The sequence below is a fragment of the Vigna umbellata genome, chromosome 4, assembly GCF_029865625.1.
Source record: "Vigna umbellata cultivar VRB3 chromosome 4, Vumbellata_1.0, whole genome shotgun sequence".
In the NCBI taxonomy this organism is placed as follows: Eukaryota; Viridiplantae; Streptophyta; class Magnoliopsida; order Fabales; family Fabaceae; genus Vigna; species Vigna umbellata.
In genome coordinates, this window is record NC_142168.1 from 15283137 (window position 1) to 15295171 (window position 12035).

Below are 12035 nucleotides of genomic sequence, written 5' to 3' on the forward strand. Positions count from 1 at the left end.
AAACCCTAAAAAGGTGAAGAGGAAGCCTGAGCATCCAAGATCCTCCTTCAAAGGGGTGGAAGAGAGAGTGTTTGCTTCGTTTCTGCCAAAGATACCTAACCCTAGGAAACCCTAAAGCTTATATATCATTCGTAAATTACAAAAAATTAGGTCCAAGCCCATTAAAGTGCCGCTCAGCGGTAAAATACCTCTCAGCGGTAAGTGCGTGTCTTGTTTTCTCCCCTCAGCGGCCATTTTGCCCCTCAGCGGATCTCCCGTAAGCTCCTGAGTGCCGCTCAGCGGTAAACTGCCGTTGAGCGGTGACTTCGGCTTCTCCTTTTGCACTTTTTGATGTCTTTTCTGATTTCATCTCTCTCCTTCTTCACTTCTTTCACCAAATTCACCTTAAAACCTGCACAAAAACACTGAAATCAAGCATAAACCTGTCCAGCTCTCTTATTTCTAAAAATATGAAGAAAAGCATGATTTCAAGCTAGTTTCTAAGTGTAAAGGTTGCTTTTAATGTCAATTTTAATCATGAAAATAACAGTTTTTCAACTGTTATCAGCGACGCATCTTTTTCTCGCGATTTTTTCAACCGCGGGTAAAGCATTTTCCGGGGGTTAAAACCGCCGGAAATGAAAAAAAAAACCCCCGGAAAAATTATAATTTTTTGTAGTGTCATGAGGGCATTGACGCATACAACAGTGAAAGTGAGACCTCCACTAGTGAGAGTGAGAGGGAAAAGGAAAATTCCAATGATGAGGAAGTGTATCCTTGTGAGAGTCAACTTCTCATGGTGAGAATAGTGCTCAACAACTAACCAAGTGGAGAACATCTTTCACACAAGATGTCAAATTCAAAATTAAACATGTTCTCTCATTGTTGATAATGGATCTTGCTGCAATTATTGTAGCACTAGGATGGTTGAAAAATTTAATCTTGTTGTGATACCTCATCCAACACCATACAAACTTCATTGGCTTAATGAAGATGGGGATATAGTAGTCAAGAATCAAGTGAAAATGACAATTTCCATAGGGAATTTTAAAGATGAAGTTGTTTGTGATGTCGATCCCATGGAAAGCTTGTCATGTGTTATTAGGGAGACCATGGAAATTTGACCATAAAACAATTCATCATGGTCTCACCAATGCCATAACTATGCACCACAATGACAAGAAATTTGTGGTTCACCCTTTATCACCTTCACAAGTGGTTCAGGATCAAGCATAAATGAGGCTCAACAAGGAGCATGAACAAAAAGAACAAAAAATAATCCAAAATAAAAAATAGACAAGAGTAGTCCTTAGGGATGAAAATAAGGTGTGGAAGAATGATGTTTACTCCCACAAGGTCACTCAGGATGGAGTTTCTTTTAAACAAAAAATATTTACAAAAGCTTCTTCATGTAGAGGAACCTTCTTAGCTCCTCATGTGTTAAGGAACACTCACAAGCACTTCTAGTGAGTCTAAAACTTCTATTCTATCTTTTCCTATCAAAAAGCTTTTAAAATAATTTGATGATGTATTTCCCAAGGAAGGCTTAATTGGACTTCACCTTTTAGGGGAATAGGTCAGCCTATAGGACAAACCCCTAAGAAACCAAGGAGATAGAGTCACAAGTCCAATACTTGCTAGACAAGGGTTGGGTTCAAAAGAGCTTAAGCCCATGCTTTGTGCCTGTGTTGTTGGTGCTCAAAAAAGATGGAAAATTGTGTTGTGATTGCAAGACAATCAACAACATCACAATAAAATATAGACATTCCATCCCTAGACTTGATGATATGTTGGATGAACTACATGGAACCCAAATAATCTTCCAAATAGATCTTAAGAGTGATTATTGATAAACAAATTTTTAATCCACGAAAACGGAGTCAAAAACTTGTTAAGACCTCGGTAAGTGTACCGAATCGTATCAAGTAATAATAAATGGTAAGACCAAGTATCGTTTTCCAAGAGACTCACGACACTAAAAAATTATGTGATTGAAGGTTTAGTTCACCATAGACATGGTGGAACTAGATGAAAAATAATAAAATAATGAAAGATAGAACCCTAGAATTTGAAGAGTGGAGCTTGAGCATCCAAAATCCTCCTCTAAGGGGTGAAGAAAGTGTGATTTTGCTTCGTTCTGTCCAAAGATACTAACCCTAATTTGGCTAAAACCTTATATAACTTCCTAAAAATTACAGAAAATTGGCCTAAGGCGCAATAAAATGTGATGGAATCCTACTTGACTTAGTCTTCCTTTTGTATTTTTATCTTTTATAGTTTAGCTCTTAAGGAGCATGGGTTACTATAAATACCCAGCTCCTCTATTGTATTGGTACTTTTGAGATTAATGAGAATTAAGTTTTCTGAAATAGAAACAATTCTCTCTTGAAAGTCAGGTTAGAGAGTCCAAAGACTTCCTCTAGCCACCTTCCAAGCACCTTCTTCATTCTCTCATTTTTTCCACCTTAACCATTGTGCTTCTCACTCCTCCACGCTGCATCCTTCACTGCCACCTCTCCTCCAATCCGCGTCAGTGGCGTCAGCACACGCGTCCTCTTGTCCCTCGCGCCTCAGACACGCACACCACAGTCTCTTTCTCGTTCCTTCACTCTCGCATCCACATTTCTCTCATTTTCCATTTCGAAGAAACCTCATCTGCTAGGGTTTCTCCCTCTCAAACGCATCATCATCACAGATCCACGTCTCTTCCTCCGTAAGTTTCATTCCTCTTCATGAATATACATCTCCTTCCATATTTGCACTTCATCTTCACCATTTCTTTTGATTTCCATCGATTAAAACCTTGTTTCACATTCGATCCAGACTTTTCACCGATTGTTTTCCTCTAATCTTATGTTTGAACCGATTAATCGGTTCATTTTGAGTTTTCCCTCTTTTCTAGGGTTCGTTCATGATTTCAGGGTTTTCTATTCGAGTTTAACCTTCTGTTTTTGTTCTTCTTCGAGTTTTTGTCCATTTCCGCTGCGTCTTCATTCGTCGGAGAAGCTTCGAGGAGTCCGAATCGAGCTCGCACAGCTTCGGTCGTCAGCTTCTCGGGCGTGTTTCCATCAAGTGGTATCAGAGCCCAGGTTCGAGCACGCTTCAGAGGTAAGTATCTCGGTTCGTCTCTGTTCTGAGTTTTCTTCCATTTTTGAGTTGTTCGATTTTCTTATGTTCTTGCGTTTGATTCGCGTCTCTGTTTCTGTCTTTGTTTCTAGTTTTGTGTTTTGATTCTGTCTTGATTCTGAGTTTGTGCTTCAATTTTTCGCATTGTTCATTATCTTCATTGAATGTCTTGTGTTGATTTCGCGTTTGTTCAATTTATGTGTTTAGGTTTCCAAATTCTGATAAGGTTGTGTATCCTGTGCTTGAGTCATTATTTTTGAGTCTTTTCCTCATTTTAATCGGTCCATTTGTTCATTTGAGTCATTTTCATTGATGAATCATATTCTGTCATGTTTACAGTTATGTTTAATTGCTTAAAATGTCATAAATTCTGTGTTCAAAGCTGTATTTGATTTTTTTTCCTGAGATTCTGGATTATATGATCAGTGGCTGTACACCATATGAGCTATGATACAGTCATTGTGAGCTCGGGTGCATGCAAAAGTGATATTAATCTCAGATCTGACTGGCTGATTGAAGTATAAGCTGTTTTGAATTTAACATTGAGATGCATCTGATTGATTGAGCCAGTACCATGTGCATACTATATAAGCAATGAATTGCTTTGGCAAAGCTTGGTTGCACTGAGAAAGCTCCATTAGAGTCTCATTTGCAGTTGGCCGATCTGTATTGCTTTGCTTGAGTCTAGTTATTTTGTTTCAAATCTGGTTTAGCACATAGATCATTGCTAAACATCTTTCATTGTTGATTTAGTGTCTTGTTCAAGTTTGAGTTGCTGTTTCTGGTTCAATTTAAGTGTTCAAAGGTCATTTGATTCATTAAGTCAAAATTTGAGTGGAAGAGTTGCTTAATTTGAGTAATTTGGGGCTGACTAAGTCAAATTTTGAGATAGTGTGTTTCTGCACCTATTTGCTTTATAAACAAGTTTGTTTTAGTTGTTTGAAATTGATGATGCAAAGAAACCACGAGTTATAGCTGCCCTAAGCATTTTCACTCTTTAAACCACCAAATCTTTGGCATTTTTCATTGACAAGTTGCTAGTTGGTTGCCTTTTCTGAAATCTGTGATTGGTGCATGTGAAATTGAGTTGTCATTGCAGCAAAAGCTTGGTCATTCTGTTTACATGTAAAACAATTCAAAAGAAACATTTATATAGTTCTAAAAAGCTGAGAGACCAGTGCAATTAACTTTTTCTGAAATCTGATGCACCAGAAAACTGTTGTTCTCTATGAGCATTTTATCAAACAGTTTCACTCAATTGCTTTGAGCATAACATTTTGATGATATTGCAACTTGTTTCTGTTTCTTGTTTTATGAATCTGTTCTAGATCCTTTGGTAGGTTCAGTTTCTGTGCCTTCTTCTTAAATAGCTTTGTTTCTTGTTTGTCATTTGTTGGCTGTCTTAGTTTTCTCTACATTACATGTAAAATCTGTCAGCTGTTCTAATTTGAGCTTTTGTTTGTTTTCATAATCTGATCTAGAGTTGATCTTGAGTCAGTTTCATTATCTGCTGTGCTGTCATTGTCTTGTAGCTGTTCTGTTCTGTTCTGGTTTCTGATTTTGACCTTAGCCTAGCCATTCTTGATTGAGAAGTTTGTACACTCTGGATTTCTGGAATTTGAAAGGAGGTTTGTGTGCTTGGTAGCATCTTAGGTGGTGGTGGTCTAAAAGACTCTCAAGCCTTGAACTGCCAAGGGAGAATCTCCCTTCCAAACCTTTTCATTTATGTGCTTTAAATTTCAAAAGAGAAGCCTTGAGTGTTGTGAGTTTTGTGAGGCTAACTTAGCCCAATTCCTTGGCATATTTGTATGAGAGAATCAGTTTTTACATAACTGTGCTTTAACTGTTTACTTCTATAGAATCAATAATGTGTTTGGGATTCTTTTAAATAGTTGCAACAGACCATAACCTTCACTGATACAGTTGTAGAACTTCAACAGAGTTTAGCTTAAGCAACCAGAAGCAGAATCAATTCACGTGGGAGTGTTAAACTGAAGGGAGTTTCTTTCACCTTAAACTAATTCTGTTTGATTGAACTATGCCTGTTATAGCTTGTCTTTGATTAGCATAATTTCAAGTGTTGAATCTGGTATGACAGTTCTTGTAAACTAAGATTAGCCAATCTGAATTCCGAATTGGAATTGTTCTGCCTTGTGTTGGATTAATCTGATTTTTGATTAGACTGGGTGGTTGTTAATCAGTTTGGTTTCAGCTTAGATTTTACATTTCTTTGAATCTGGTATAATGACCATTTGCATGTGTCTAATAGAATCTGGTTTGATTTTGGTGTATGTAGAATTGATTTGTTTGAGAGTTTAGCTTGAGCAGGAAATTACTGAGAAAACAGCAACCTAAGCATTTAATTTGGAAGTTTTGAAATAAAGGGAGTTATCTAGTTTAATTGCTTCTGACTGTTTAAACTGTTTTGGAATTAAATTGTTCATTGTTGGATTGCATGATCTGCTGAATTGGTATGAATTATCTGTGCAGAGTTGCTTTCATTGGAATTCAATTTATGTACAAGTTTAATTGAGCAGCCGCAAAATTTTAATTGAAAGTTTAGAAAGCTTGTGCAGCCAAGAGAAAGGGAAGTTATTACTACCCTATATACTCTTTTGCAATCTGTTTTAACCCATTGAATATTCATAGCAGTCTTGTGCATGTGTGATTACAGGAGTAGACAAGCTAGTTTCTTGATTTAGGCCGAGAATTGAAAGGAATATTTGGCCTCTGGAAGATTTCGTGCAAGATGAAGAAGTGGCAATAGGAACCTTTCTCTGCATCAAGTGTACAAGCCCAAGAAAGGGAAGGCTCATTTAAGTGTAACTCCCCTCTTCCAATATGTTCGTTAACTGTCTCTGATCCAGCTTTGTACATTTGTGATTGTAGAGTTGAACCCAAGAGCTAGGAGACTCCAACGTTGTCAAGAAGCAAACTGTTTTGCAGGAGTGGTGAATCAGATTCAAGACAACTGATTCCAGAAGCAACAAAGTTTAACCAAGACTAAGATGTCAAGAAGCCAGATTGAGCACGTGGTTTTCCTGCAGGATGAACAGGACCGTAGCATAGGATTGTTGTTTTTGTAATTGTTTTTCTTCAATTTGTTTGTAATAGGCTTGTGTTAGCCTACTGTTAGCTTTAGCTTGTTTTGTAAAAAGGCCTTTTATAAAGTCCAAGTATTTGGAAGAGTCTTTGGTGCTCTTTCAAACTCTTGGCAACTTTATTTGCTTTTATTTTTAGCATAGCTAGACAGGTGAATGTGTCTTGTTAGCCAAAGCTACAAGCTTCACCATAGGAGTAGACTTTATAATTGACTTAATTTGTGTATCTCGTAGGGGTCATTAGAGTCCGCTGGTTTCTTTAGTGTTTTTGTTTCTTTGATTTCTGTGTTCACGTTTAGGGTTGATTAGGCTAAAAGGGATTAAACTCTAAGCCTTTTCACATTAGAGTCCGAGAGTCTAGTCTTTTATTTGTGCTTAATTGTTTGAGTTTTGTACTTTGTTTCTAAAGGTGATTTTAGTTTAAGGGGTAATTAGTTAGTAGCCTAAGACATTTCTGGCAAGGCAAGACTTGGTACTTAAGCAGCTCTTTAGCTCACCTCTCTTACCTGGGACTTGTCTAAGTGAAAGTTTTGAACCCTTTTGATTAAGAAAACTTTTAAAAACAAAGATGTATTCTTATGGTTCATATAGGTCTTCTAGGTTAGATAAAGTTGATGAAATGTTTAAACAAGCTAGGAATCTTCCATCATTTGGTAAAGACATAGGTGCATTAACATACCTAGCTTGGGAGAAAGAAATTGATAAAATAAATCCTTGGTTTTATGAAGAGAGTGAATCTTATGTCCTTAGCATATATCTCTCTAAGTTAGAAGAAAATGCAAGTGAGTGGTGGGATGAAAGACAATATCATGTTAGGAAAGGTAGGAAGTCTTCCATACGTGATTGGCATGATTTAAAAGCTTGCATGAGAAGAAAGTTTGTGCCTTCAAGCATTAAAAGAAACCTAGAATTAATTAAGGATTGCATTGATGATGGAAAACTTTTTCTTGAGAGTTTAAAGGATCATGGGTTTCTTCGTAGAGAATTAGAATTTGGGGCAAGACTAAAGGAGATCAAGGATAAGAAAAGAGAAAGAGAGATTGAGAGAAAAGAAAAGGAAGAAAGAAAAAAAGAAGAGAAGAGAGAGAGAGAAGAAATAGAGAAAAGAGAAAAGAGAAAAAGAGAGGAATTAAGAAGAGAAGAGAGAAAAGAAGAAGAAAAGAAAGAAAGGCAAGAAAAAGAGAAGAAAGAAAAGGAGAAATTGTTACTGATGACAAATCCTATTCTTTCAAAGAATGTGGAACCTAAAAGGGAAGGTTTCCAAATCTTTACTTCTTTTCCAATAATTGATTACTTTTCAATTTTTGACTTCTCTTTCAAACCAATTGTCATGAAAACATTTTCAGAATATGACAATTCAAATCTTGATTTATTCTTATCTTTAAGAAAACAATTAACTCAAGATAAAATTGAATTTGGACTTCTAAAATTTTCAAAGATTATTAATCAAAGTATTAGAAGTTCTTATTCTCTTGTTTTTAAAGAAAAATTCTTTCTTGGATTGATATTAACAGAAGATATATTTGATGTGTATTGCAGATTCGTGTTTGATCCAGGAGGAAGAAAACTAGATCTAAAAGAATAAGGCCACTCGAAGATGGCCATGCTCCCAAAGATTGTGTGGAGCTTATTCATAAGGCGATTGCCAGATTTGAGGACAAATCTTTTCTTAAGAGGGAGGGCATGATGGAATCCTACTTGACTTAGTCTTCCTTTTGTATTTTTATCTTTTATAGTTTAGCTCTTAAGGAGCATGGGTTACTATAAATACCCAGCTCCTCTATTGTATTGGTACTTTTGAGATTAATGAGAATTAAGTTTTCTGAAATAGAAACAATTCTCTCTTGAAAGTCAGGTTAGAGAGTCCAAAGACTTCCTCTAGCCACCTTCCAAGCACCTTCTTCATTCTCTCATTTTTTCCACCTTAACCATTGTGCTTCTCACTCCTCCACGCTGCATCCTTCACTGCCACCTCTCCTCCAATCCGCGTCAGTGGCGTCAGCACACGCGTCCTCTTGTCCCTCGCGCCTCAGACACGCACACCACAGTCTCTTTCTCGTTCCTTCACTCTCGCATCCACATTTCTCTCATTTTCCATTTCGAAGAAACCTCATGTGCTAGGGTTTCTCCCTCTCAAACGCATCATCATCACAGATCCACGTCTCTTCCTCCGTAAGTTTCATTCCTCTTCATGAATATACATCTCCTTCCATATTTGCACTTCATCTTCACCATTTCTTTTGATTTCCACCGATTAAAACCTTGTTTCACATTCGATCCAGACTTTTCACCGATTGTTTTCCTCCAATCTTATGTTTGAACCGATTAATCGGTTCATTTTGAGTTTTCCCTCTTTTCTAGGGTTCGTTCATGATTTTAGGGTTTTCTATTCGAGTTTAACCTTCTGTTTTTGTTCTTCTTCGAGTTTTTGTCCATTTCCGCTGCGTCTTCATTCGTCGGAGAAGCTTCGAGGAGTCCGAATCGAGCTCGCACAGCTTCGGTCGTCAGCTTCTCGGGCGTTTGTCCATCAAAATGGCACTCAACGGTAATTACCGCTCAATGGTAAGTGCGATTCTTCTATTTTGACGCTCAGCTGGAGTTTTGCCCCTCAGCGTTGACTGTGAGACTTCAGAGTGCCGCTTAGCGATAAACGTGGCGCTGAGCGATACTTGCAGCTCTTTTTTTGTGCACTTTTTCTTCCTTTTCTGAGTCCAATGATGCGAGCTGTCGCGGCACATCAAATTTGATTGCATAAAAGAATGCAGTACAGTGCTAGGAAGTGACTCCTAGGTCGTCTCTCAAGGACCAAATGTGGTTCGTGGCTTAGGTCAAACACGAAGTAGGGGGGTTTTGTGAAAGAGTTTATGAATGCAAATGACAAAATAAAAAATGAAACTTAAACACAACCGAATAGAATTGAAGGCATTAAAGTGCATGAAAACATTAAACTGAACACTGCAATAGATAAATATCCAAACACAATTGAAGCTATTAAAAGGCAATGTTGAGCTAACAAATTAAATGGACATTGGAATAAAGCTTGGGAATTGTAAAACAAAATCACCACCGATTCAAGCATCAACACAATGTAAAGAGACTTTTTAGAGCTAAAGCAAAATAAAAGACAAATCAAAGAAAATGCTTTTCTAAAGAAAATGCAAATGAGCGTTTGTGCTCTCTCCAGGCCGTCACGTCGTGTGCCATTCTTTCAAAGCCAAATTAAATGCACCGTGCAGCTGAAATTAAAGAAGCTACTCTTTATCTAATAAATGAAATGCAATTTCAGCACGGGACACTAAATGGAAACACATGTGAATAGTAGCAGGTATTCATCATATAAAATGCAGAAAAATTTTCGGTTCAAAGCTTGAATACAATAAAGAAAAATAAAACCTATGTAGCTATCCCTCGTGGACGTACAGTTGCTGGACTTGACGTGATGCTCTCTTAAAATGAAAATCACAAAATGAAATTAAAGAGCTCTCTATTTTTTCGAAACAGCGTGCACCATTTTTTTCTTCATAAAAAGAAAACGTTCCAAGTAAGTATTCCGTGAGGGTGGCAGCTCCCTTCCTTTTCTCCAAAATAAAGACTGAATATAACATAAATGCAATGTGGCTGGAAGCACCGTGCATCTAAAAGAAAGAAATCAGAGTCCCCTCTTTAAAATGGAATGTGCCTCCTCTAACCGTAACCCTCCATGTGCGTCCTCTTTGTTCTTTTCTAAATATGAAAGATGATGCCCCTCTCAAGGGTGGCGGTTGCTCTTAAAAGTGAAGGATGATGCCCTCGGATGTGTGCTGACGCTGGACCAGGCCCGGACCTCTTCACTTTGCTGTTGGACCAAGGTTGAAGAAGGTGGAGCGTGAATCAACTTCTTGACTCGTGGTGTTGCTACACCTCCCTTTCTCTCCAAGCACACACCTGCTGGACCTGGGCCGTGACCCTCTACCTAGTGCCTTGCTGGACCACTTCATTTCTGGATGCTCCATGTTGCTGCTGCTACTGGAAAATGAAGCTCCGCGTGCCAATCGCTGGACTCCTCTTCTTTTGCCACCTCAAAACTTCTCTTCCACGTGTTGAGCTTCAAGTTGGACCGAGAACTCCCTCAACTCCGTGCATTGTTGGATCATGCTGGACTAAGGGCGTGGAGTGTGTTTTTCCTCTTTGCCAAGCTCCATGTTTTTCCTCTTTTCTCTGTTGGACCGTGAAGTGGCTACTAGACTAGCTTCTTCTTTTTGCCACTTCTTGGACGCGTGCACCCCTCCAATAGCAAGCCAACATTCTCTCTTCACCATGCACACCACTCTTTCAAGCCCAAAATCCTCTTTTTCCCATTCTCCGCGTGAACGCTTGCTGTGATGGACTCAACGGTCGGATGTGGGTGATAACGGTTGAAAAACCGTTATTTTTACACCAAAAGCAACCTTTAATACTTAGAAACTAGCTTGAACTCATATTTTTGCTTTAGTTTTGTGAATAAGAGAGTTAAAAGTGAATTTAATGGTTTTGTGCAAGATTCCCTTGATTTTGTAGGCTAATTGAATAATTTGAAAGAAGAATTGAAGTACCGAATGATTGGAGTGCTGAAAAGTCAACTAGAAACCAAAAAAGTCAACCAGTCAACCAGAAAAGTCAACCAGTCAACCAAAATACGGAAAAAGTCAACAATACGAGTTTTGGGCCAATTTTCTGCGGTTTTATGATCTGTTTGGGCCTGGACCCGTTTTCTATTATTTTTATGTCCTATTTAAAGACCTAGATGTCTTAGGGTTTGGTATCTTTGGCTGGGAGAAAGCAGAAACACACTTTTCACCCCTTGGGGGTAGATTGGGAGATGGTGACAGCTCTCCTCTTCTCTTTCTCGGGTTTTTCTATCTCTTCCATTATTTCATTATTGTTCATCTAGTTTCACCATGAATATGGTGAACTAAACTTTGTATTATTGTCGGGGAATCAATGTAGTCTTGTGAAACTCTCATATATGGAATTTGTTTGAACATCTCATTTTAAGACTTATGCTTTCTTTCATCTTTAGTTAGGGTTTTTCCTCTTTGCTTAATGCTTGCTTTGTTTAACTCATTCATTGCCATGATTATTGATTTTGTCAATATGGGAACGTACGGGGAAATCTAGATCCAGGGAATTTCTCCCAATAGCATATTGGTTGCCTTTAAGCTTTTGCACTTCAGAATTAATTACTAGGAATGCTAGGAATTGTATGAACTCGTAATTAAGGATAGGCCTTCTTGCAAGGTGATTTAGAGAGTGGCATTAGCATTGATGAAAAGAATGATGAATTCCTAAAAGTATATGAGAGTGGATAAGATGAAATTGATAACCCCAACAACATACTCATCCATCTAATTCATTAAAGTGTTTGTATTCCTCTTTTTCATTGATCAACTTCATGCATACATGTTTAATTATTGTCTTTTGCATTAAAAACCTAAAATCAATTGTTTACAAGTCTTAAATAATCAACAAATCATATAGCTAACTAGGTCGTGAGTCCTTTGGAAAAACGATACTTGGTCTTACCTAGTTTTATTACTTGATACGATTCGGTCACACTTGCCGATTGTTAAACAAGTTTGTGGCGCTGTTTTTCGGTGTTCATAAATTTGACATCATGTTTTTGGCGCCGTTGCCGGGGACTCGTGGTTTAACTAGTTTATTTGTGTGATTATTGATTATCTTTGACTTGAATTTTGAATTTTGAAATTTGAATTTCTGTTTTTTATTTTTATTTTTATTTTTATTTTTATTTTTTTTTCGATTTTGATTTGATTTGATTTGATTTTTATTTGATTTGATTTGATTTGATTT